The 24,924-nt window shown below is 41.1% G+C and overlaps 2 protein-coding genes across 8 annotated transcripts in view; one reads left to right on the forward strand and one right to left on the reverse strand.

The window, feature by feature from the left end:
- NaCP60E (Na channel protein 60E) overlaps positions 1-24,924 on the reverse strand; it is a 641,026-nt gene that overhangs the window by 427,896 nt on the left and 188,206 nt on the right. The window lies entirely within an intron of this gene.
- Tpc2 (Thiamine pyrophosphate carrier protein 2) overlaps positions 1-24,924 on the forward strand; it is a 535,063-nt gene that overhangs the window by 321,524 nt on the left and 188,615 nt on the right. The window contains exon 3 of one of the 6 annotated variants that reach the window (XR_010951158.1): positions 13,476-13,545. The exons of the other annotated variants lie outside the window; for them this stretch is intronic. The gene's annotated coding sequence lies outside the window, so the exon portion shown is untranslated. The remainder of the gene's footprint in view (positions 1-13,475; positions 13,546-24,924) is intronic. 6 annotated transcript variants of the gene reach the window in all.

Raw genomic sequence — 24,924 nt, forward strand, 5'->3', positions numbered from 1 at the left:
GAAGATTATGTGTAGGTCTTACAACCTTAGACTAACAAAGTTGCTTCTATCATTAAAAAGAGAGGACTGTAGACTCATGACGGGTATTCTGACTAGACACTGCCTTCTGGCGTCACATGCCTTTAAATTAGGCTTGGCCAGTGATAGCAGAAGTAGGAAGTGCGGGTTGGAGGAGGAAACGATCGAGCACGTTCTGTGTTCGTGCCCTGCACTTGCCAGGCTAATACTCCAGCTATTAGGAGTGATACAGCTTTCAGATCTAGAAGCAGCAAGTGGCTTAAGTCCTAGGAAGCTACTAGTATTTACCAAGAGGACGGAGTTATTTTATAACATAGGTCCTGGTTTTTGATAGGGTTTTTCAGTTTGGTCGTTAAAACAAACTTCTGGTAACACTACGGACTCAATCAGTCTATGTGAGGTCCTCATGGACCGGCCAGTTCAACCTAACCTAACATCAATTAAAATTAATTGACCGCGAAATGCATCGTGTGACCTTTAAAAGATTATTGTTAAGAAATAGTTAGGTTGAATAAGAATAGTTGCCCCCTAAAGTAGAGAAGCTCACTAAGGCCGGCTGGCTCATTGTGATACTACTGGATGACCTAGAGTTCCTCCTAACTAAATTGTGTCGGAAATCGAACCAATTTGTGCGTGCAATTTTTTTGTTCTGCAGAGCAAAGCTACGCTAGCATTGTCACTCAGCTCGTTCAACTTGGTCTATTCAGTAGTCTTCCTCGCTACTTTGTCGACAGCACAGTTCCCAAGTTCATCACTGTGACCTTGACCCCATATCGCGGGCTAGTTTGTTAAGCCCGCGGATTTCAGTCTGTTGCTATCCTTCTGCCATGTATGAGTTTTATTGATACGGCCGTTACCTCCGGGTCTTGAGTAAACATATTTTCGTGCCTCTCTGGGATTCTTATATCGAACTTATTGTATAGAAAGAGGGTGCGTGTGGTGTGACCTATTTGATGTAAGTTTTTGGGAATGGTCCCTAAAATCTGATGTCGCTCCAGGACATTACTGCATTCCAACAAACAGCATTACAATTGGGAGCTTACCATGACAGTCTTTCCGAGCAGGTTGGGCATAAGTTCCAGAGCCTCTGTGGACCTTAAAGGAAGTGTATCAGTCTTCCAAAGATTGGATTCGAAGCCACTTAAAGCTTTACTGTTATTTTGATAACTAGGCTACCAGTTATATAAGGCTCCTGTCGCCAGTAGCCAAAACACTCGAAGCCATTCCGCTTCCTTATTTCACCGCAAACCTGAGTCTTGTCAATCACAGGCATGGCTTTCGAAAACTACATAGCACTACCACCGCACTAAACGCGATCAACGCACAGATAAATTGCGGATTGAATCAAACAATTATCACATAACAGTACTCGTAGCGCTAGACTTATAAAACGCTTTTGATACAGTAAACCACGGCACCTTACTCCAAGACTTGGAAGAGCCCCCTTTCTTCTAACCTCCTCGTCTCAAAAGGTGGACTGCGAATTATCTGTAACATCTAAACCCAGAAGAATTAAATAAGGGTTGACACAGGGTGGTGTCCTATTCCCCATTTTGTTTTGCGTTTACATACCGACGCTCCCTTCGCCACTAGAAAGAGTTACCATTGTATTCGAGCCGATGACTGCACGATAATGGCCATAGGTCCGGACCCACCCCTTTATAAGCTATGTAAATATGAAATAAACGACTATCTCCCTAATCTCTTCAGTTTCTTCGCCTCGCAAAACCGGACATTGTCAACGACCAACTCATCGGCAATCTTATTCACAACATATACAAAACAAATGTCGACGATATTGGACATACACGCCGATGGCATTACCCTACCGACTGTGTTACGTCCAAATATACTGTGTGTGACGTTCGATCAATATCTACATTTTGGCGATCATGCTTCCGCAATTGTACCTCAAATCCAGAGCCGTATTAAAATCCTCAAATATCTTGCCGGCCGTACTTGGGGCAAAGATAAAGAGAATCTCATTACCCCTTACAAAGCAATTGGCCAGCCGCTTGCATGCAACGCGTCCCCGATATGGTGTCCGAGCCTAAAGGTTACCCACTGGAAGAAAATACAGGCCTGTAAAAACACTGCTCTCAGAACTGCTACGGACTGTTATCGTCTTATGTGCCCAGAACACCACTTACAAGGGTACTACACATAAGGGTGAGAAATGAAAAACTGCACAAACAGTTTCTGCTGTATACTCAGGAACCTGCGCAACACAGCAGACATATAAGGAAATATTGCACCTGAAAACTCAGCCGTGAGTAGAAAAATGCACAAAGAGGTCCTCAAAGATATCCACCTCCAACACTCCTTTCTTTCTGGTCCACCCATGTTGAAACTGCAAGTTTCCTTTGACTCCCGTTAAAGGATATTGATAACAATTTGTGAGTAGTTGGACCTATTGGATGGGGCGAAACACTGCTACAACAACAGGTGGTGTGCATAATCCGAAGTTTCTCCAAGGTTTTGACCAGAAAATACGTTGAACCTTTGGTAAGACTTTTCATCAGTTCATCGCTGTTCAATCGGGTTAAGTCTTGCTTTATAAACTTCCGTCCGAATTGGACAAATAATATCACTTGCTATCGAGTCTTGCCGCTAGAGGTTGGAACCTTAGTGGATATGAAGTATCGACTATAAAATCATAATCCTCTAAAGAATAATATTTATTACATTTCTTTCAAATTGTCATGATATTTATGTAACAAGTCAATGTGCGTTACTTAATTTGAATTCATTACACGGCCTACATTAGCCGTAATGTTTGCATGTCAATGCAATTCAAAATTCCGCTCATTAAAAGGTGCACATGTCAAGGCTTTACACTTCAAGAAACACTTTGTTGCTTGCGATAAGTGAACGTAATATGTATAAGTATTCACGTATGCATGCATGTGTATGTGTGTACTTAATACTTACAGCAAAAGGTATATTCATGCGGAAAAAGTGTGAAGAACGAAAATGTCAGCGCGGGACAAAATTATGACAGATGGGAACAAACATTATCGCATACTCATGCACTTCCACACATTCTTGTAACCATTTAGCTAAAAGGCAAGTTACAATGAAAACGAGCATAAAATTTCAATAATAATTGCCATGGTGAATAGAGAGATGGGGAAAATTAAATGTATTTGCACATATGTTAGATATGAATATTTATACAGAAAACATACACAAAAAACATGCAAAAAAAACAAAGCGCACATGACTGCGTATATTTCTATAGAAACTGGAATTTTAGAAATACATACCAAGAAATTCAAAGCTTTAGCAATTAGGGAATTCCGGGATTTCGAAATGCAAATAAGGCAGAGCAATTTTTAGTAGTATAGTAGTATATAGAGTTAATACTATGTGGGAAATATGGTTCATAGAGGCTCCCCGAAAGGTGATGTTCTCTTTCGAATACTTTGGGTGATGTTTGATATTCAACTAATACGGCTTGTGAAGGTGAAGGGCGATAAAGGGATGTCCGGCCGATTTGAAATAAAAAAAACGAACTTTTTAGTGCTGCGGCCGCTCCAAAACCGCCCTATTTCAAAATTTGTATGAAGAATGATCTATCTGGACATAAATACAAAACATTTCGACGTTTTTGAAATAATTGAGAATGGAAATTTATACTTAATTATGAGATTGGGCGATCTTTAGGCGAGTTTTGAGATAAGATGCTTTTAAAAAATATTCCCAAATGAGGCGTTTTTGAACGGGCAGCCGAGATAGGATGATATTCAGCTCAGACATCGATTGCCGATCTGTTGTAATTCTTCGGCGTAAGGGCGTTGTATCTGACGTATAGACTAAAACGTGACGAAAAGTGGGAATTATTTTGAGTTTTTTCCTGCTGTACCTATTCAACGTTCGCCATGCTGTAGAAAAAGTGTGCTACCTAACCATATCGAATGTCCCATCAACTCACGATAGAAGTGATGAACTTGGATCGGTTACCGGGATCCCGCCATCAAAAATTTTATTGTGCATACAAATTTATTTTTTTTGTTCACACACACATGTTTAGTTTCAATGTTTGTTGATGCATATTTGTGTTCAGATCTAGAAAAATTTTTCTATTAAGCCATGTTTTTCGTTACACGGTTATTCATTTTTTATACTCAGCTGAGCAGAGCTCACAGATTATATTAACTTTGTTCGCATAACGGTAATCCGTAATGACATAAACTAATCGAGATAGATATAGACTTCTATATATCAAAATGATCTGGGTTAAAAAAGAAATTCATTTAGCCATGTCCGTCCGTACGTCTATCCGTCCGTCGTAAACACGATAACTTGATTAAATTATGAGTTATCTTGATGAAATTTGGTATGCAGGTTTCTGGGCGCTCATCTCTTATCGCTGTTTAAAATGAACGAAATCGGATTATAACCACACCCACCTTTTCGATATCGACAATTTCGAAAAACCGAAAACGTGCGATAATTCATTACCAAAGACGGATAAAGCGATGAAACTTGGTAGGTGCGTCGACCTTATGACGCAAAATAGAAAATTAGTAAATTTTTAGACAATGGGCGCGGCACCGTCCACTTTTAAAAGAAGGTAATTTAAAAGTTTTGCAAGCTGTAATTTCGCAGTTGTTGAAGATATCATGATGAAATTTGGCAGGCACGTTACTCCTATTACTACATGCGTGCTAAATAAAAATTAGCAAAATCGGATGACGAACACGCCCACTTTTAAAATTTTTTTTTTTAAGTAAAATTTTAACAAAAAATTTAAAATCTTTACAGTATATAAGTAAATTATGCCAACATTCAACTCCAGTAATGATATGGTGCAACAAAATACAAAAATAAAAGAAAATTTCAAAATGGGCGTGGCTCCGCCCTTTTTCATTTAATTCGTCTAGAATACTTTTAAGGCCATAAGTCGAACAAAAATTTTCCAATCCTTGTGAAATTTGGTAGGGGCTTAGATTCTAGGACGATAACTGTTTTCTGTAAAAAAGGGTGAAATCGGTTGAAGCCACGCCCAGTGTTTATACACAGTCGACCGTCTGTCCTTCCGCTCGGCCCTTAACATGATAACTTGAGCAAAAATCGATATATCTTAACTAAACTTAGTTCGCGAACTTATCTGAAGTCACTTTATCTTGGTATAAAATATGGCCGAAAACCGACAATGACCACGCCCACTTTTCCGATATCGCAAATTACGAAAAATGAAAAAAATGCCACATGGTAATTGGATTGGTTTATTGACGCAAAATATAACTTTAGAAAAAACTTTGTAAAATGGGTGTGACACCTACCATATTAAATAGAAGAAAATGAAAAACTTCTGCAGGGCGAGATCAAAAGCCCTTGGAATCTTGGCAGGAATACTGTTCGTGGTATTACATATATAAATAAACTAGCAGACCCGGCAGACGTTGTTCTGCCCTAAATTTGGTCTATCTGCATACGTTTTAATAAGCTTTTTTAGTCTAACTCTGCCCTCGTCTCTCTACTCTTTTTCCCAATCTTTGTACTCACCACTCCCTCCGTATTTTTCGCTTTATTTATCTCCATCTTCGTCTCATTCTATCTCTTTCTCAGTCTCCTTCTCCTTTTCTCTGTTCTCTTCTCTCAAATTTTTCTCATTCTTCTTCATATCTTATAGTCAGTACCAGAGGGTGGTACGTATTTTGTTCAAGTCCCATTCCGAGTCTCAGTCCCAGTCCCACTCCGAGTCTCAGTCTCAGTACCAGTCCTAGTCCCAATCCCAGTCCCAGCCCGTCTCTGGTCTACTTCCCGGAAAAAAGCATCGTAAATACTAATAAACTATATAAATAAATAAATAAAATAAAATAAATAGATGGGCAAATTTATATACCAAATTTCAGGCAAATCGAATAGGACTTTTGTAAATAGGTATGTGGGTATTATTAATTCATGTCTTTATTTCGGCTTCGCATGCATATTTATCAGTTTTGCCAGATTAATGCGACCAAATCGAATATCACAATGAAAATTACTTTAAAGCTCTCAGCAACAGCTTTCATTTGATATCCATATTCTATAAACACATTCTAGGGGTGCCCGGGTCCAGGTTTTGGCCTATATCTCGAGACTCTGTGCGTCGATCCTGAATTTTCTTTGCTATAAACCTCACGGAGCCCAAAACCTTTCCAACGAATGCAAAACCGTGGAAATCGGATCATGTGTTCTGGAGTTATAGCGTCAGGAAGGAAAACCCGACTTATTTGTATATTATAGATTAGCGGTACGCAACAGATTATGTTCTGGGTCACCCTGGTCCATATTTTGGTCGATATTTCGAAAATGCCTTCACATATACAACTAAGGGCTACTCCCTTTTAAAACCCTCATTAATACCTTTAATTTGATACCCATATTGTACAACGCACATTCTAGAGTCACCCCTGGTCCACCTTTATGGCGATATCCTGAAATTGCGTCCACCTATAGAACTATGACGCACTCCCTTTTAAAATACTCTTTAATACATTCCATTTGAAACCCATGTCACACAAACACATTCCAGGGTTACCCTAGGTTCATTTTGCTAAATGGTGATTTTCTCTTAATTTGTCTCCAAAGATCTCAGCTGAGTATTTAATGTTCGGTTACAACTTAGCCTTCCTTACTTGTTTTTTGTTAAAAATTGTGCTGGTCACATGTGCAGCTTTTCCAAACGCATATAAAGTACATTTGAATTTGTTCAATTTGTCCCAGGGCTGCCAGATTTTACTTATTTACTGATAAATTAAATGTGAAGCTGAGTGTGTAATCTCAAGGCATATACTCCTGTTAGCTAAGGACGAGCCCAACATTTGAGTTATGAAACTAAAAGATACTTGTTTTCAAAATACCTCACCTTCTAAGGCCTTACCGCAAATTCAGCCCATTACAAAGTTTTAGACCATTACATTATTTACCAGACCAACCTCTTTTGTAATACAGCGCCAGAACCCCTTATTCCGACCTGCGCCTTCTTAGTACAATTTCAATAAGAAAATTTTAACATTTGAAAAACGGATGAAAAACGGAATAAAATCTTAGCATACGACGTTTTTATTTATAAGTAGCGCTGTCGCCATATTCCTTATTGCTTATAATCGCTTACGCAATTTTCTGAGGGGTGTGTACGCAAGAATGCAATAAATAAACGCTACCACTCTAATGGCCAAAGACAACCAGAAATTGGGTTTTACAAATAGCCACTGTCTGCTTGGGACATGGCCGGTGAGTCAGTTGGACTCGGTTGGCGCATTCTAGCCGAAAAGCTTATACAATTGTTGTCGCAAATTGGTTTATTCAATATGTACACAATGAGATTGGTGTGTGTTTGAAATCCCTGGATAAACATTTTAAAGCATTTCTTTTTTCTGCAGAAATGCGCGATTTGAACAAAGAAAAATGTAATAACAATAACGAAAGTGAATATCATAGCACTTTTGCGTTGAGATATATCAATATATTTGGAGCGAACTTAAGAACATAAAAGCCGAACATCATTTGCTCAAAAGTTATATTTTGCATGACCTTGTACTTTTGGTTGAAGTCTACAAGCACAAAATTCTATGGACGCAGTTAGGTCGTTTTATCTATATTTGCCATATTAAGTCACTTCATTTTTTATACAAAAATTTATTTGTCCTTTTTTGTAAAGCTGCATGTTAAATCTGCTGAACTCTAGTATTTCCGCCTTGAATTACGTGGGCCTCGGGGCAGCTTGAGTGCAGGCCTTATGGCCACAGCAGTATAGCGTCATCTAATATCGGGCAAACGGAATATATGGTCCCATGACTGAGCTTTGAAAGAGATATGGGGACTACAATTGAGCCGGGGGGTTGGTGTCGGTGTGCAGAAATGGTAGAGCTTGCTATACACGTGTATATGGATGATTTTAAACTAATATATGGGTTTGGGTCTGCTGTTTACTGTGTCGACCCAGAAAGAAGTAGATCTTACAGGCTGCCAGACTACTGCAGCGCTTTTCAAGCGGAAATTATAACAGTGAAGACAGCAGCAGCAATTCTGGAGGAAGCGTGCTTAAGCTGCAGTCGCGTAAATTTATACATATATTGATAGTCAGGCTGCGATTAAGGCAATAACCTCACACAGTACTTCATTAAGAAGTCTTCTAGAATGCAAAGAAGCATTGCTTCGCTCAGGCCGTACCACATATCTTTACTGGGTTCCCGGTTATAACGGTAAAGAAAAGGCCGATAAGTTGGCAAATGCGGGTGCAGGACTCGCTGAGTCGACGATAGACGTCCCAATCTTTTTGGGATAAATCAAAAGGAGACAGGAGTTGCATATGACCCATCAAGCAGGAAATGTGGACAAAGCGAGGGGCTGCAAAATTTCTAAGATCATGTCCAAAGCCTACGATATTAGGTTCACAAAGTGGTTCATACCTCAGGAGAGATAAGACTTAAGGCTCACGATGGGCATACTGCCTGGACACTGCCTTCTGACGTCACTTACAAGTTAGGCCTCGTCAGTAGCAGCAAGTGTAGGAAAAGCGAGCTGCAGGAAGAAACGGTTGAGCACGTTCTGTGTTCGTGTCCTGCGCTCGCCAGGTCAAGGCTCCAGCTATTAGGTGCGGCAGAGTTGCCAGATCTTGAGGCAGCAATTAAGCTGGGTCCTAGAAAACTGCTAGTATTTGCTAAGAGGACGGAGTTATTCTATAACATATGTCCTGGCACCTGATTGGGGCTCTTCCGTTTGGTCGTCAAATTCTGGTAACATTATGGGTATATTCAGTGTATGTGAGGTCTTTATTGACCGGTCAGTTCAAACTTACCTAACCTACGTGGTCAAACTAATGAGAACGGGGATATCTGCGGCGGTTCAAACGTTTCTTAGATTTTACTGGTTTTACATACAGGCACTTTAGTAGATATTCTGGGATTAAAAACAATAGCTCTCTGAGAGATTCATTTGTTGAGGCGTAGCGCCAAGCCCCGTACCCAAGAAAAGGACATGGTAGCACCATGCCTAGAGCACCGAACTCACAAGGGATCGGCCTCATACTATCAAGGTGCACTCAGTCATCATGGAACCTGAAAATAACGATTTATTTCCGGCCGCATTTCAAAATCTTGCAACTGAATATATTTTTATTAGAAGTACAACAAAGATCAGCGTTCATGGTCTATCATGCAATTTAATATATTTGACCCCGACATAGGCCTCAGGGACAGAACGTTTTGATATATCTGTTAGATCGGGCCATGTCAATCTTGATATCATAAAAAGCTACATTCTTGTCGTTACGTGCTGCCTCAGTGACGATTGCTCTGATATCGGTGCGCTGCGCTATCAGCCCATCACCTGCTCATACTTCTCTCACTAGAACGTTGTACCGATTTCATTACTTCGGACGGCCCTCCGCCCAGTCTAAATTTCTTACTAATTGCGGATTTCTTAGTAGACGGCATAATTCGGTGTATTTTAGGAATAAAATATTTAAATATTTACGGATTTTACAGACTGGTTCCACGAGGTGGGGTCCTATTCCCTTCTTTCTTTAAGTTCTACACATCGAAGCTCGCTTCCTCGCCAGAAGGAGTCAACTTTATATCCTATGTAAATGACTACAGCCAACGAAGCTTACGGATAACCCTCACTTCGTAGGAGCTATAGATAACAAGAATATTGGATACCCACGTTGATTAAGTCACGCCACCGACTCTCAGTTATCCTAAAGTATTGAAATTGGCGTGCGACAGTAGTCTCAAAAGTACAGAGCTGCTACAAGATCCCCAAGCCACTTGACTTATATCCTACTTCGCTCTTTATCGTAAGAGGCTAATATATCCACTGATTTAAATATCAAGAAACAAGCCTCACATACGTGATTTAGAGGCAGGTGCCCGCCTAATCTGATGGGACCACTAACATCAAAATAGCTAAAATTTTTTCTAAAACGGAGCCGCCTCGCTGCAGTGGTTCGACAAGGCCTTCGAGTGTATTTCTACCACATGTATTTCTACCTCACCGAAATTCGAATTGCCCTAGCAGAGGCCGTTCGGAGTAGGCATAAAACAGGAAGGTTCGCTATTTTGTAGGAAAAATCGCAGAATAAAAATTGGGAGAGAAGTTCGGAGGTATATAGCTTTAAAATATTGTTTTTATTATGCGTAAGGTCTGATCTACGTTCGAAGTGCCGGCACGTGATAAGAACCTAGTTTTCTGACCACAATTATTTGAGGAGAAAGCTGAAGAATATCTACATACATATATTCGCATTGGTAAGAAGCTTGCTACACAGCTGGTGAAGCATTTGGTATCGACATCACTTGAGCGGCCGGTTAGAGGTGCGGTATAGACTGTAAATATCACAATTTAATAAACAAAGAAAATGCACTTCGCGTTACATAAATATTTACGAATATGCACGGGATTGCATAAAATAAGCAGACAAATTTTGATTAAGGTTTGAGGATCAGGTAAATATTCATTTACAGTTGTGTTTAACCCAAATGACACCTTCGCGCTGGTCTTGCCTACTAAATACTTCCGTTAACGCAACCTTTGCTGTATATTTATACTCAGTTGAGAAAAGCTCACAGAGAATATTAACTTTGATTGGATAACGTTTGGTTGTACAGGTATAAAGGAATCGAGATAGATATAGACTTCCATATATCAAAATCATCAGTATCGAAAAAAAAATTTATTGAGCCATGTCCGTCCGTCCGTCCGTCCGTTAACACGATAACTTGAGTAAATTTTGACGTATCTTGATGAAATTTGGTATGTAGGTTCCTGACACTCATCTCAGATCGCTATTTAAAATGAACGATATCGGACTATAACCACGCCCAGTTTTTCGATATCGAAAATTTCGAAAAACCGAAAAAGTGCGATAATTTATTACCAAAGACGGATAAAGCGATGAAACTTGGTAGGTGAGTTGAACTTATGACGCAGAATAGAAAATTAGTAAAATTTTGGACAATGGGCGTGGCACCGCCCACTTTTAAAAGACGGTAATTTAAAAGTTTTGCAAGCTGTAATTTGGCAGTCGTTGAAGGTATCATGATGAAATTCGGTAGGAACGTTACTCCTATTATTATATGTATGCTTAATAAAAATTTGCAAAGTCGGAGAAGGACGGCGCCCACTTTAAAAAAATTTTTTTTTAAGTCAAATTTTAACAAAAAATTTAATATCTTTACAGTTTATAAGTAAATTATGTCAACATTCGACTCCAGTAATGATATGGTGCAAGAAAATACAAAAATAAAAGAAAATTTCACAATGGGCGTGGCTCTGTCCTTTTTCATTTAATTTGTCTAGGATACTTTTAAGGCCATAAGTCGAACAAAAATTTTCCAATCCTTGTGAAATTTGGTAGGGGCTTAGATTCTAGGACGATAACTGTTGTCTGTGAAAAAGGGCGAAATCGGTAGAAGCCACGCCCAGTTTTTATACACAGTCCACCGTCTGTCCTTCAGCTCGGCCGTTAACTCGATAACTTGAGCAAAAGTCGATATATCTTTACTAAACTCAGTTCACGTTCTTATCTGAACTCAATTTGTGTTGGTGTAAAAAATGGTCGAAATCCGACTATGACCACGCCCACTTTTTCGATATCGAAAATTACGAAAAATGAAAAAAATGCCATAATTTTATACCAAATACGAAAAAAGGGATGAAACATGGTAATTTGATTGGTTTATTGACGCAAAATATAACTTTGGAAAAAAACTTTGCAAAATGGGTGTGACACCTACCATATTAAGTAGAAGAAAATGAAAAAGTTCTGCAAGGCGAAATCAAAAGCACTTGGAATCTTGGCAGGAATACTGTTCGTGGTATGACATATATAAATAAATTAGCGGTACCCGACAGATGATGTTCTGGGTCACCCTGGTCCACATTTTGGTCAATATCTCGAAAACGCCTTCACATATACAAGCACCACCACTCATTAACGCCTTTCACTTGATACCCATATCGTACAAAAAATTCTAGAGTCACCCCTGGTCCACCTTTATGGCGATATCTCGAAAAGGCGTCCACCTATAGAACTAAGGCCCACGCCCTTTTAAAATACTCATTAACACCTTTCATTTGATACCCATATCGTACAAACAAATTCTTGAGTCAGCCCTGGTCCACCTTTATGGCGATATCCCTAAATGGCTTCCACCCATAGAACTATCGCTTACTCCCTCTTAAAATACTCTTTAATACCTTCCATTCGATACACATGTCATACAAACACATTCCAGGGTTACCCTAGGTTCATTTTCCTACCTGGTGATTTTCCCTTATTTTGTCTCCACAGCTCTCAGCTGAGTATGTAATGTTCGGTTACACCCAAACTTAGCCTTCCTTACTTGTTTATTATTAAGTCAGATAAGTTCAGATTCGCACAATTCAAGCTTGAGCGGTGTGAGTAGATATGTACGTGTGTAGAACTTATGGGTATTTTTCTTCACTTCGTCTACTTTTTCATATTCATTTACCTAATTACGCTACTTAAGGGTGCATAGCACGAAGCTGAAATTATATGAATAAATATGTCGGAGGTTCGGTGTTTATGTAGGAAAGGACGAGATGTTTAAAAATTGCTAGTTCTTCTCTTTCCAAATGTTACTCAAGCGATACGAAATCAAGACTTGCATGTCCGCACATATTTATATATATTTTGTATATTTAAATATGAAGGGGCACACGTAGACGATAACTGAAGGTGAGGCAGATTTTTGAGTAGAAGAAAAAAGAGCCTCCAACTTTTCCTGTTTTTTTTTAAGATTTTTAAGAAATGACGGCCCGCTTCTGATTGAGCTTGAGTTATACCACAACAGCTTGGAACGGTGTAGGCAATTTTGTTGCAGGCATATCCTTGGTACAGTTTTGGCTATGCGAGTTTGTTAGGTCTGTTTTATTACAATCCGGACAAGGAAACAGAAAGTGGCGTGTCCATTACTTTCTTCATCTATAAGCAAGGATTTAGAAGCTAGGCAGCCTTTTGTTAATACTATAGTTGTCAGATGTTTGAAAAACAACCTGATATATGACTGTGTCTTTTCAGACTCGGTGATTTTTATCTAAATTCCAGTTCAGGCACAAACACAGCTCTTATCGCAAGGGAAATGTGAAACAATAAAAAAGAGGATTGAAAGCGGCATTAGTAGCAATTTATTGTTACAGAAAAGCACAGGCCTAGATTATTGGAAAGCGTGATTGCGAGCAAGACGCCAATGTCGTCATATTTAGTCAGTCACAGCGATTGCTTCGAAGTTACCCATGCATAATACTTTCAAAAGTTGATGGCAAAATTCAAACCTTTTCGTAAGATTTGAGTCCGTGCGCCATGTTTTTCATTACGAGTAAAACTGTAATTGGCCTCTTAAACATGTTTTTAATTTCAAGTTTCCACCTCTCTGGAATGTCACTCAAAAACGATCGCAAAATTCCAAATAACAGATATATTTTCTTATTATCTTGACCAGTGCGTTACCCAGCGGATCTTTTGCGAATATGGAGTAATTAACATGGCTCAACAAGAACAAAAATTTTAAGGTTAGCAAAAAAAATATTAATTAAATATTTGCTATCGGAAAGTTATCGATTTATTATATATTATTTACCGACAAGTTATCGATATGCCATCAAATAGTTATGGATTTGTTGCTGGAAACGTATAGATAAATTATCGATTAGTTATCGCAGTGTCACCAATGGGTTATCGGCGCAATATAGAAAAGTTTTCGATTAATAATAAAAAAAATTTCATTTATCGAAAAAATATCGATTTGTACGAAAAGTTATCGGAATGCTATTAGTTTTATATCCGCGTGGTATCGATTTGTAATTGAAAACTTTTCGAAAATTTTTCTGTTTGTTATCAAGACCTATCGATCGTAAAGTTATTGATTTCTTATGGGTGTATTGTTACAACAGTGTTATCGATTTGTTATAGACGACGCATGGGTTTGTTTTGAAACAGATGCCTATATAATTTCAACATAAAATCTATGACACAGCTGTCACCTATTGATAATAAACCGATAGGAAACCAATAAGAAGACGATGACTCGGCAAAAACAAGCCGATAACTCGTCTATGAGCTGCTACCGATAAGAAGCCTACGTAGTTGTGTCTGGTAACGTTACCTCGGTTGCGGTTAACCTTCAAACAATGGGCGAAGTCCAAATAACTTAAAAGTGTTAGTTTTCTAGACGTACACCTACAAATCGATATTAATGAGTCGTTGATAGTGACGTCTTTGTGATCCTAAATATTGCATTCTAATTAGCTCTGAGGTATGCTCAAAGTCTCAGTCTCTTGTTATATAGGAAAGTTACTAAAAATTCGTCTATATAGTACGAATAATACACAACAAATCCCGAAATACCCATACATTTAACAGTCCTTTGCGCTTTTACTGCAAGTCTTGTCAACGTCAACATCCCTGGACTAAGACTCGAGACTATCTTACTGTAACTGATGAAGTGTTCTTGTGTTTTTCTTATTTCTCTTTTTATACTCAGTTGAGCAGAGCTCACAGAGTATGTTAACTTTGATTGGATAACGGTTGGTTGTACAGGTATAAAGGAATCGAGATAGATATAGACTTCCATATATCAAAATCATCAGTATCGAAAAAAAATTCGATTGAGTCATGTCCGTCCGTCCGTTAATACGATAACTTGAGTAAATTTTGAGATATCTTGATGAAATTTGGTATGTAGGTTCCTGGGCACTCATCTCAGATCGCTGCTTAAAATGAACGATATCGGACAATAACCACGCCCACTTTTTCGATATCGAAAATTTCGAAAAATCGAAAAAGTGCGATAATTCATTACCAAATACGGATTAAGCGATGAAACTTGGTAGGTGAGTTGAACTTATGACGCAGAATAGAAAACTAGTAAAATTTTGGACAATGGGCGTGGCACCGCCCACTTTTAAAAGAAGGTAATTTAGAAGTTTTGCAAGTTGTAATTTGGCAGTCGTTGAAGATATCATGATGAAATTTGGCAGGAACGTTACCCTTATTACTATATAGCTGCTTAGTAAAAATTAGCAAAATCGGAGAACGACCACGCCCACTTTTTAAAAAGTTAAATTATGTTAACTTTCAACTCCAGTAATGATATGTTGCAACAAAATACAAAAATAAAAGAAAATTTCAAAATGGGCGTCGCTCCGCCCTTTTTCATTTAATTTGTCTAGGATACCTTTAATGCCATAAGTCGAACAAAAATTTACCAATCCTTGTGAAATTTGGTAGAGGCTTAGATTCTAGGACGATAAATGTTTTCTGTGGAAAAGGGCGAAATCGGTTGAAGCCACGTCCAGTTTTTATACACAGTCGACCGTCTGTCCTTCCGCTCGGCCGTTAACACGATAACTTGAGCAAAAATCGATATATATTTACTAAACTCAGTTCACGTACTTATCTGAACTCACTTTGTATTGGTGTAAAAAATGGCCGAAATCCGACTATGACCACGCCCACTTTTTCGATATCTAAAATTACGAAAAATTAAAAAAATGCCATAATTATATACCAAATACGAAAAAAGGGATGCAACATGGTAATTGTATTGGTCTATTGACGCAAAATATAACTTTAGAAAAAAACTTGGTGTGACACCTACCATATTAAGTAGAAGAAAATGAAAGTTTTGCAGGGCGAAATCAAAAGCCCTTGGAATCTTGGAAGGAATACTGTTCGTGGTATTACATATATAAAAAAATTAGCGGTTCCCAACAGATGATGTTCTGTGTCACCCTGGTCCACATTTTGGTCGATATCTGGAAAACGCCTTCACATATACAACTACCACCACTCCCTTTTAAAACTCTCATTAGTACCTTTAATTTGATACCAATATCGTACAAACACATTCTAGAGTCACCCCTGGTCCACCTTTATGGCGATATCTCGAAAAGGCGTCCACTTGTAGAACTAAGGCCCACTTTTTTTTTTAAATACTCATTAACACCTTTCATTTGATACCCATATCGTACAAACAAATTCTAGAGTCACCCCTGGTCCACCTTTATGGCGATATCTCGAAAAGGCATCCACCTATAGAACTAAGGCCCACTCCCTTTTAAAATACTCATTAACACCTTTCATTTGATGCCCATATCGTACAAACAAATTCTAGAGTCACCCCTGGCCCACCTTTATGGCGATATCTCGAAAAGGCGTCCACTTGTAGAACTAAGGCCCACTTTTTTTTTAAATACTCATTAACACCTTTCATTTGATACCCATATCGTACAAACAAATTCTAGAGTCACCCCTGGTCCACCTTTATGGCGATATCTCGAAAAGGCATCCACCTATAGAACTAAGGCCCACTCCCTTTTAAAATACTCATTAACACCTTTCATTTGATACCCATATCGTACAAACAAATTCTAGAGTCACCCCTGGTCCACCTTTATGGCGATATCTCGAAAAGGCATCCACCTATAGAACTAAGGCCCACTCCCTTTTAAAATACTCATTAACACCTTTCATTTGATACCCATATCGTACAAACAAATTATAGAGTCACCCCTGGTCCACCTTTATGGCGATATCTCGAAAAGGCGTCCACTTGTAGAACTAAGGCCCACTTTTTTTTTTAAATACTCATTAACACCTTTCATTTGATACCCATATCGTACAAACAAATTCTAGAGTCACCCCTGGTCCACCTTTATGGCGATATCTCGAAAAGGCATCCACCTATAGAACTAAGGCCCACTCCCTTTTAAAATACTCATTAACACCTTTCATTTGATACCCATATCGTACAAACAAATTCTAGAGTCACCCCTGGCCCACCTTTATGGCGATATCTCGAAAAGGCATCCACCTATAGAACTAAGGCCCACTCCCTTTTAAAATACTCATTAACACCTTTCATTTGATACCCATATCGTACAAACAAATTCTAGAGTCACCCCTGGTCCACCTTTATGGCGATATCTTGAAAAGGCGTCCACCTATAGAACTAAGGCCCACGCCCTTTTAAAATACTCATTAACACCTTTCATTTGATACCCATATTGTACAAACAAATTCCAGAGTCACCCCTGGTCCACCTTTATGGCGATATCTCGAAAAGGCGTCCACCTATAGAACTAAGGCCCACGCCCTTTAAACTACTCATTAACACCTTTCATTTGATACTCATATTGTACAAACGCATTCTAGAGTCACCCCTGGTCCACGTTTATGGTGATATCCCGAAAAGGCGTCCACCCATAGAACTAAGGCCCACTCCCTTTTAAAATACTCATTAACACCTTTCATTTGATACTCATATCGTACAAACAAATTCTAGAGTCACCCCTGGTCCATCTTTATGGCGGTATCTCGATAAGGCGTCCATCTATAGAACTTAGGTCCACGCCCTTTTAAAATACTCATTAATACCTTTCATTTGATACCCATATCGTACAAAATAAATTCGAGAGTCACCCCTGGTCCACCTTTGTGGCGATATCTCGAAAAGGCGTCCACCTATAGAACTTAGGCCCACTCCCTTTTAAAATTATCATTAACACATTTCATTTCATACCCATATCGTACAAACAAATTCTAGAGTCAGGCCTGGTCCACCTTTATGGTGATATCCCTAAATGGCGTCCATCTATAGAACTATGGCCCACTTCCTCTTAAAATACTCTTTAATACCTTCCATTTGATACACATGTCATACAAACACATTCCAGGGTTACCCTAGGTTCTTTTTACAACATGGTGATTTTCCCTTACTTTGTCTCCACAGCTCTCAACTGAGTATGTAATGTTCGGTTACACCCGAACTTAGCCTTCCTTACTTGTTTTATTTTATACTCTTACCAAATTTATTTTCTGCAAATTATGATAAGGCTGTGAATTGACCCACTTTATTTTAATATAATAAGAATAAAAAAAAGCAGCCGTAATGGCGAAAATCTGTTCAAGGAGGTTAGTATTTTCATTTAACTCGCGCCAACTGAAAAGCAAGGCGTATATAAAATCCCCAAAGGACGAGACAAGCTATGGAAAAGCTGAACAAAAATGAAATTAATGCTCTGAAAAAAAAAGACAAGAAGGGGCAAGATAAAGACCGACATTTTTACTTCGCATTTATACGGTACCCTCACTAGGGTAGGCACCTTGTCGTTGGTGTGAGGGCTTAGCCGAACTCCATAGCGCCCGACTATGAGGCGGAGCTGTTTAGGACTGACATCTACGCCGTTTCGCTTCATAGGAGGGCGGCGGGATGTCGGTGACCAAGAACTGCCAACCCCCTAATCCAGGGTGTTATGCGGACCGTGCCTATTGGACGATTTGCAGCCAGGGGATAAATTCGGCTGTATTCGAACGGAGCCTTCCCGATACCGGGCCATCTCGGGAAGTATTTATGGCCTTACCGCAGTAAGGGGCGCTGCTGTGGCGGACGGTTCTTTCCCCGTATATAATACTGGACCGCTGAGCCCGCCTTGTCGGGCAGGTGGTCGTACGACCAAGATGAACAACTCATTACCTGAATGTAATAAGGAGGATGTAAAGAGGAGGACTGAGTCGCAATCCAAGGACGACAAATACGAATTAAGCGATGCGTCGGACTCGGGGAGCGAGAGTAGTGCTGATTCAATGAACTCCGTGTTGGAGAAGCACACAAATGAAAACGGAGTAGAAGAGTGGAGAAGGGTACGGAGCAGAGGAAGTAAAAGAGCTCTCTCGCAGTACCGTGCAGCACTAAGAATTGTACAACGCTTAGGAGCAGTGGTCGACCCAACAGAAGTGGAGATCGAGCGCTTGGAATGGGCCCATGAAGCGGTAGAAGTAGGTCGAAGGCAGTTCAAAAGGTTTGCTGCGAGAAACCCTCGGTTCTGCAACCGGTACGAGGAAGAAGAAGCGTCGAATGGCAGAATGAAGAGGCAACGTTCGGCAGAAGGCGACAAGCCTGCTTTCAAGAGGCAGAAAGGACCCAGTCCTAGAGCCGCGAGGCAGGGCAGTCGCATAGACAAGACAAGTAGGCCCAAAGCTGTAAGACAGATGGGTTCCAATAGCGAGGTAGCAACTACCTCGAAAGCTGCCAGTCAGAGGGAAGTTCCAACTACGAAAGTAGGAGATAAGCCAAAGGGAGATAACGCTAAGACTCCGGCTTTCTCGGAGGCGCTAAAGGGAGTTAACGCGAAGACTCCGGTGTTCTCGGAGTTCTAAAGGGAGATAACACTAAGACTCCTGCTTTTCCCGAGAAGATGAGTGATGTGGCAAAGCAGTCACTGACTGTGGCGCTGGTTGATCGTAGCAGTCCGTTCGGACAAATGACTACTGAAAGGTGGAGATCTGTGGAAAGGGAGCTTATTAGCTTAATGCTTAAGATGATGCGGGAACAACCAAGTAAGCCCCTTCCAACCTTTGATTCGGGGGGATGGTATAATGGTGTGAAGATGATAGCGTGCGACAACATCGCGAGCTTGCTGTGGCTGGAGGAAGTCGTTCCAAACCTCCAAAGGCAAGGCACGAACGCGCGGTTTGAGGTGGTGGATAAAGCGCAAATCCCCACGGTACCAAAAGTTAAGGTATGGATACCATGCGTGATGAAGTCGGAGGATACACTGCGACTTCTGCAGAATCAGAATCCGAACATACCGACACAGGATTGGAAGGTACTTACTGTATCTCGGCCTACCGAGGATGGTCAGTTCTACATCTTCCAAATAAACAAGCAGGCGGAGGATATTCTGTACACGCAGCTTGGCAAAATGTCCTTTGGCACTGGCAAAATTTACATGCGACTCAGGAAAAGAAGTCCCGAGGATAAAAATCCTAATACGTTGGAAGTGGGCGAAGTCGAAAAGGACCTCAGAAGCCTAAGGGAAAAAAGACAGGTGGAGGTCCCCGACGTCACCACGAACGTGCTAGAAGAGGACCAACCGCTAAATGGTGCTGTGACTCGCACAGAGGAACACACGGCACAACATTCACGAGGGGCTGAAGGGGGCTCGAATACTCTAAACCAAAAGGGCAAGGGGAGGACGACGACGTCAAGACGAAGGTGCTGGAGGGGGACAAACAGCCCAATGGTGCTGCGAGTCCTACAGATAAACCTCCAACACAGTAAAGTGGCGTCGAGCGAACTCCTCCTAACCCTTGAGGAGGGTTCGTTTGACGTGGCGCTGATCCAGGAGCCGTGGCTCTCATCGGGAGGAAAGGTTTCTGGACTTAGCGCGCGCGGGTTTGGCGTTTACTACGCACAAACGGAAGGACGGGTGCGAGCTGTAGTAATGGTAAGGAAACAGCTGCATTCATATATGCTGCCTAATTACACCACCGAGGATCTCGTAGCGGTGGCCGTTGAGCAAAAGAATAAGCAGGCATTTATCCTGGCGTCCTGCTACATGGCCCATGCTGCGGAGGTTCCACCGATGGAGTGCAAAAGGCTAGTACAGGAGGAAGGGCGCAAAGGGCGGTTGGTCATAGGCGCAGATGCAAATGCGCACCACAATGCGTGGGGAGGAGCAGATACGAACGAGAGAGGCGAATCTCTATTTTGTTACATCCTGCAAACCAATTTGCAGATAGCCAACAGGGGAAATGTTCCTACATACATTGGTCCAACATCCAGCAATGTTCTGGATATTACATTGAGCTCCGAGCGTGATATATCAAGGTATGATTGGATGGTTCTCGATAGACCATCCTTCTCTTCAGCATCCCACTAAAGAGGGTAGAGAAGGGAGGAACCTTTAGAAACCCTAGGGCAACGAATTGGACTAAATTCCAGAAACATGTAGAAACGAAACTGGGACAACCCAAAGAGGTTGCTAATGTAGAGGAACTGGAGGAGTCGAATGAATTCCTAACAAGGACGCTTATGACTGCGTATAACAAAGCTTGCCCTCTAAGAAGATTCAGAGGAAAAGCAAAGCCGCCATGGTGGAGCAATGAGCTGAGTCTTCTAAGAAGACAGGTAAAAGAAATGTTTAAACTCGCAAAGACCCCGGAAAGCGAAGCGTGTCGGGACGAGTACAGGGATCTACTGAGGATCTACAAGCGTGAAATTACCAGGGCGAAGAGAAACTCATGGAAAAGTTTCTGTACGGACATAGAGTGCTCCAGTGAAACAGCACGGTTGAAAAAAGTCCTAGCAAAGGGAAACATAGTCCAGGGACTAATAAAGAAAGAGAACGGGGAATGGTCACGTGATAGTGAGGAATCCCTTGAGGTGCTTCTCGATACACATTTCCCATCGGGAGACGGTTTAGAAGAACCAGCAGACATCACTCACACTTCGATCACGGAGCTAGTGGTGCCGGGCTTGGTGACCGATACCAAGATCGAGTGGGCAGTGAAGACGTTTTCTAAGTTTAAATCGCCGGGCCCAGATGGTATATTCCCGGCCATGCTACAATTCTCAAGCAGGGCGGTCGTGGAATGGCTTAAAATAATATTCGATGGGTGCATAAGACTGAATCATGTTCCGCACTCTTGGAGAACTGCTCGTGTAGCTTTTCTACCAAAGGCGGGGAAGATCGGTCACGTGTATCCCAAAGACTATAGACCCATTAGCTTAACATCATTTCTGCTCAAAACCTTTGAGAGGCTGATAGATGTGTACATAAAGTCCAACGTGGATGGAAAGCTGCTCTCCACAACACAGCATGCGTACACCAAAGGCAAGTCGGTAGACACCGCATTGCATAGGGTGGTAATAAGCATAGATAAATCCCTGGAATATAAGCAGTATGCTCTAGGAGTCTTCTTGGACATTGCAGGGGCTTTCAATAATGTTGCAAAATCGGCGATTATGGATGGTCTTGATTACATTAAAGTACATCCTGCCTTAATCAGATAGATCGGCTGCATGTAAAATTGCAGAAAGATTACATCACAATGGGGATTGTACGAGGCCACGAAATCAGTGGACAGGGGCACGCTGCAGGGAGGGGTGTTATCACCTCTGCTGCGGGCGCTTCGGGATATTCATACCTGGGCATCTAATGTCGGTTTGAAAGTCAATGCGGAGAAGACGGATATGGTCTTGTTTACAAAGAGGTACAAGGTCCCAAATTGGACCAGGCCTAAGTTAGGAGGGGTGACCTTACAGGAGAAACCTTGCACAAAATATCTAGGAATCATCCTAGACAGTAAGCTGTCATGGAAGCTCAACGAGGAGGAGAGGGTCAAGAAGGCCTCAACAGCACTCTATGCATGTAAAAGAATGCTGGAGTGTACGTGGGGCCTATCGCCCTCTCTTTCTCATTGGGTTTTTACAGCGATTGTAAGCCCTATTCTATACTATGGAGTTCTTGTTTGGTGGAAAGCCACACAAAAAACAATATACCTCAAAGAATTAGAGGGGGTATGCAGACTATCGATGCTTAGCATTACGGGAGCCCTGAAAACAACCCCGACGGCTGCACTGTATGCCATTCTGCACATCCCACCTGTAGACCTGGTCGCAAAGAACAAAGCGTTAACGACCGCAACCAGGCTCGGTGCTTCGGGGCAGCTTGAGCGCCGACCATATGGCCATAGTAGTATAGCGTCATCATTCACAAGACGAACAGACTACCTGATTGCCTATCTGCGCTTCGAGGGAGATCTTAAGGCCACAATAGAGGTGGACGGTTGGCGCAAGTGTGCGCAAATGGCGGACGAGGCGATACATGTGTACACCGATGGTTCCAAAGTAGTGGAAGGAGTAGGGTCTGCGGTATACTGCGCTGATCCGGAAATAAGCAGACCCTACAGGCTGCCGGATTACTGTAGCGTTTTCCAAGCGGAAATATTAGCCGTAACCAAAGCAGTAGAAACCCTGGAAGAGAATAGCTTAAGCTGCAACCGTGTTAACTTTTATATTGACAGTCAATCAGCAATTAAAGCAATAATAGAGTGTAAGCAGTCTCTGGAGAGAATCGGGACAGGGAGAAGCATACATCTATATTGGGTCCCAAAAGCGGATGAACTATCTAAAAAGGGTGCATCCCTTGAAGCTTGCTCCGTAGATGTCCCAATTTGATTGGGCGAGATTAAGCGAAGACGAGAGGTGGACATGATCGACCAAGCAGAAAAGGCGTGGGTTCAAGCGCGGGGCTGTAAAGTGTCGAAGATTATGTGTAGGTCTTACAACCTTAGACTAACACAGTTGCTTCTATCATTAAAAAGAGAGGACTGTAGGCTCATGACGGGTATTCTGACTGGACACTGCCTTCTGGCGTCACATGCCTTTAAATTAGGCTTGGTCAGTGATAGCAGGTGTAGGAAGTGCGGGTTGGAGGAGGAAACGATCGAGCACGTTCTGTACTCGTGCCCTGCACTTGCCAGGCTAAGACTCCAGCTATTAGGAGTGATACAGCTGTCAGATCTAGAAGCAGCAAGTGGCTTAAGTCCTAGGAAGCTTCTAGTATTTGCCAAGAGGACGGAGTTATTTTATAACATAGGTCCTGGTTTTTGATAGGGTTTTTCAGTTTGGTCGTTAAAACAAACTTCTGGTAACACTACGGACTCAATCAGTCTATGTGAGGTCCTCATGGACCGGCCAGTTCAACCTACCTACCTATACGGTATTACTTTTCCGCGGGAATCACAAAGGAAATTTGAAGTTGTTTGTAAAAGTAATGAAAATCCCAAAAATATGCATTTGTACATATGTACGTAGTAAAACTGAGCTTCATTGTTTGTGTGTGTGTTTTTGTATGCTGATGTTATTTTTATATGCCAAAGTATCTTATATGCATACAAATAACTGTACTTAATATATTGTAATGTTTTCTTCTGAACAATTACGAAATATTAATGTTCCACAGCGAATTGAATTTTTTTCTTAGTTACCTTGAAGTTTCTTAACACAATTAGAATAAAATATTCAGGAGCCTGCGCCCTAAATTTCTTTTATAGGGTTCAAACACACATCAAAAACTAAGTACGATTTCATGGCCGCAGCACACCAAGAGCCGTTCAGCTCCAAATTTACACTAGCATATTTAAAGCACGATAGGGGAAACTATAGGAGCATCTGTCACACTATGAGCCTCACAAATAGTTGTATTGCGTAAAAAGGGTTGCAGGCAAAGGCTGCTATCACCAGCTACAGGGGCAGGAACGGAAGGGAAAGGGAAAAGCACAATGGTAGATGGTGCGAGGGTGCCATTTACGACAATGGCTATGAGGACAAAAGCATTGGTCGAAACCACGATGCTAATTTTGTGGTGGGAAAGAGACTATGCTGCGAGACTTCGCTTACGCGCAAGAAACTAGAAAATACATACGATGACTGCCCCGGACATTCCATCAATATCTCACTTAAGGAGTTTCATGCCACAAAAGCGGTCTTTGTGCCTACAAAAATTTAGTTTCCACAATATAACGTTTCCCAATGGATTGAGGTTTACTAAGTTCGCTACGTCTCGAAATAACTACATATGTATGTCCATCTGCAGTACCAGGTATCAGCACAAAAAGATACACCAGCTACTACATGGTCAAAGAATTACGTTGTGGTCGGCGGCAAAAATATCACCAGAGCCCTGGGTGTGCACACTCTATGAGGCCCAAAAATCGACGCGAACCATTACCTTGCGGGAGCAAAATTACATTTCTGTGTAACGAAGAAAGTGGATTTAGTTACCCAAGAATAGATTGCCGTCTAGAAGTTGCATGCGAAGCTAACCGTTGATGATTACATCACTACTGCAGCTGCTCACTGAGAGCATAATTCGAACTGATTATGTAAGCAAGCATCGGGGACATATTTTCCATTCATGACGTACCTTATCGGCTCTACATTTAAATTTTACCTCAACAGGTAGTTTTTTGAGGTCTATGAAAAAGCCCTGAGAAAGTTCCGTTGTAAAACTATTTTTGGGTCTATATTTTGGAGGGCTTTAAGCTTTATTGGAGCTTATTGAGACGCCGAAAATACAAGAATTTCCCTCATTATCATGGTT

Source organism: Eurosta solidaginis, chromosome 3, assembly GCF_040869045.1.
Source record: "Eurosta solidaginis isolate ZX-2024a chromosome 3, ASM4086904v1, whole genome shotgun sequence".
Lineage (NCBI taxonomy): Eukaryota > Metazoa > Arthropoda > Insecta > Diptera > Tephritidae > Eurosta > Eurosta solidaginis.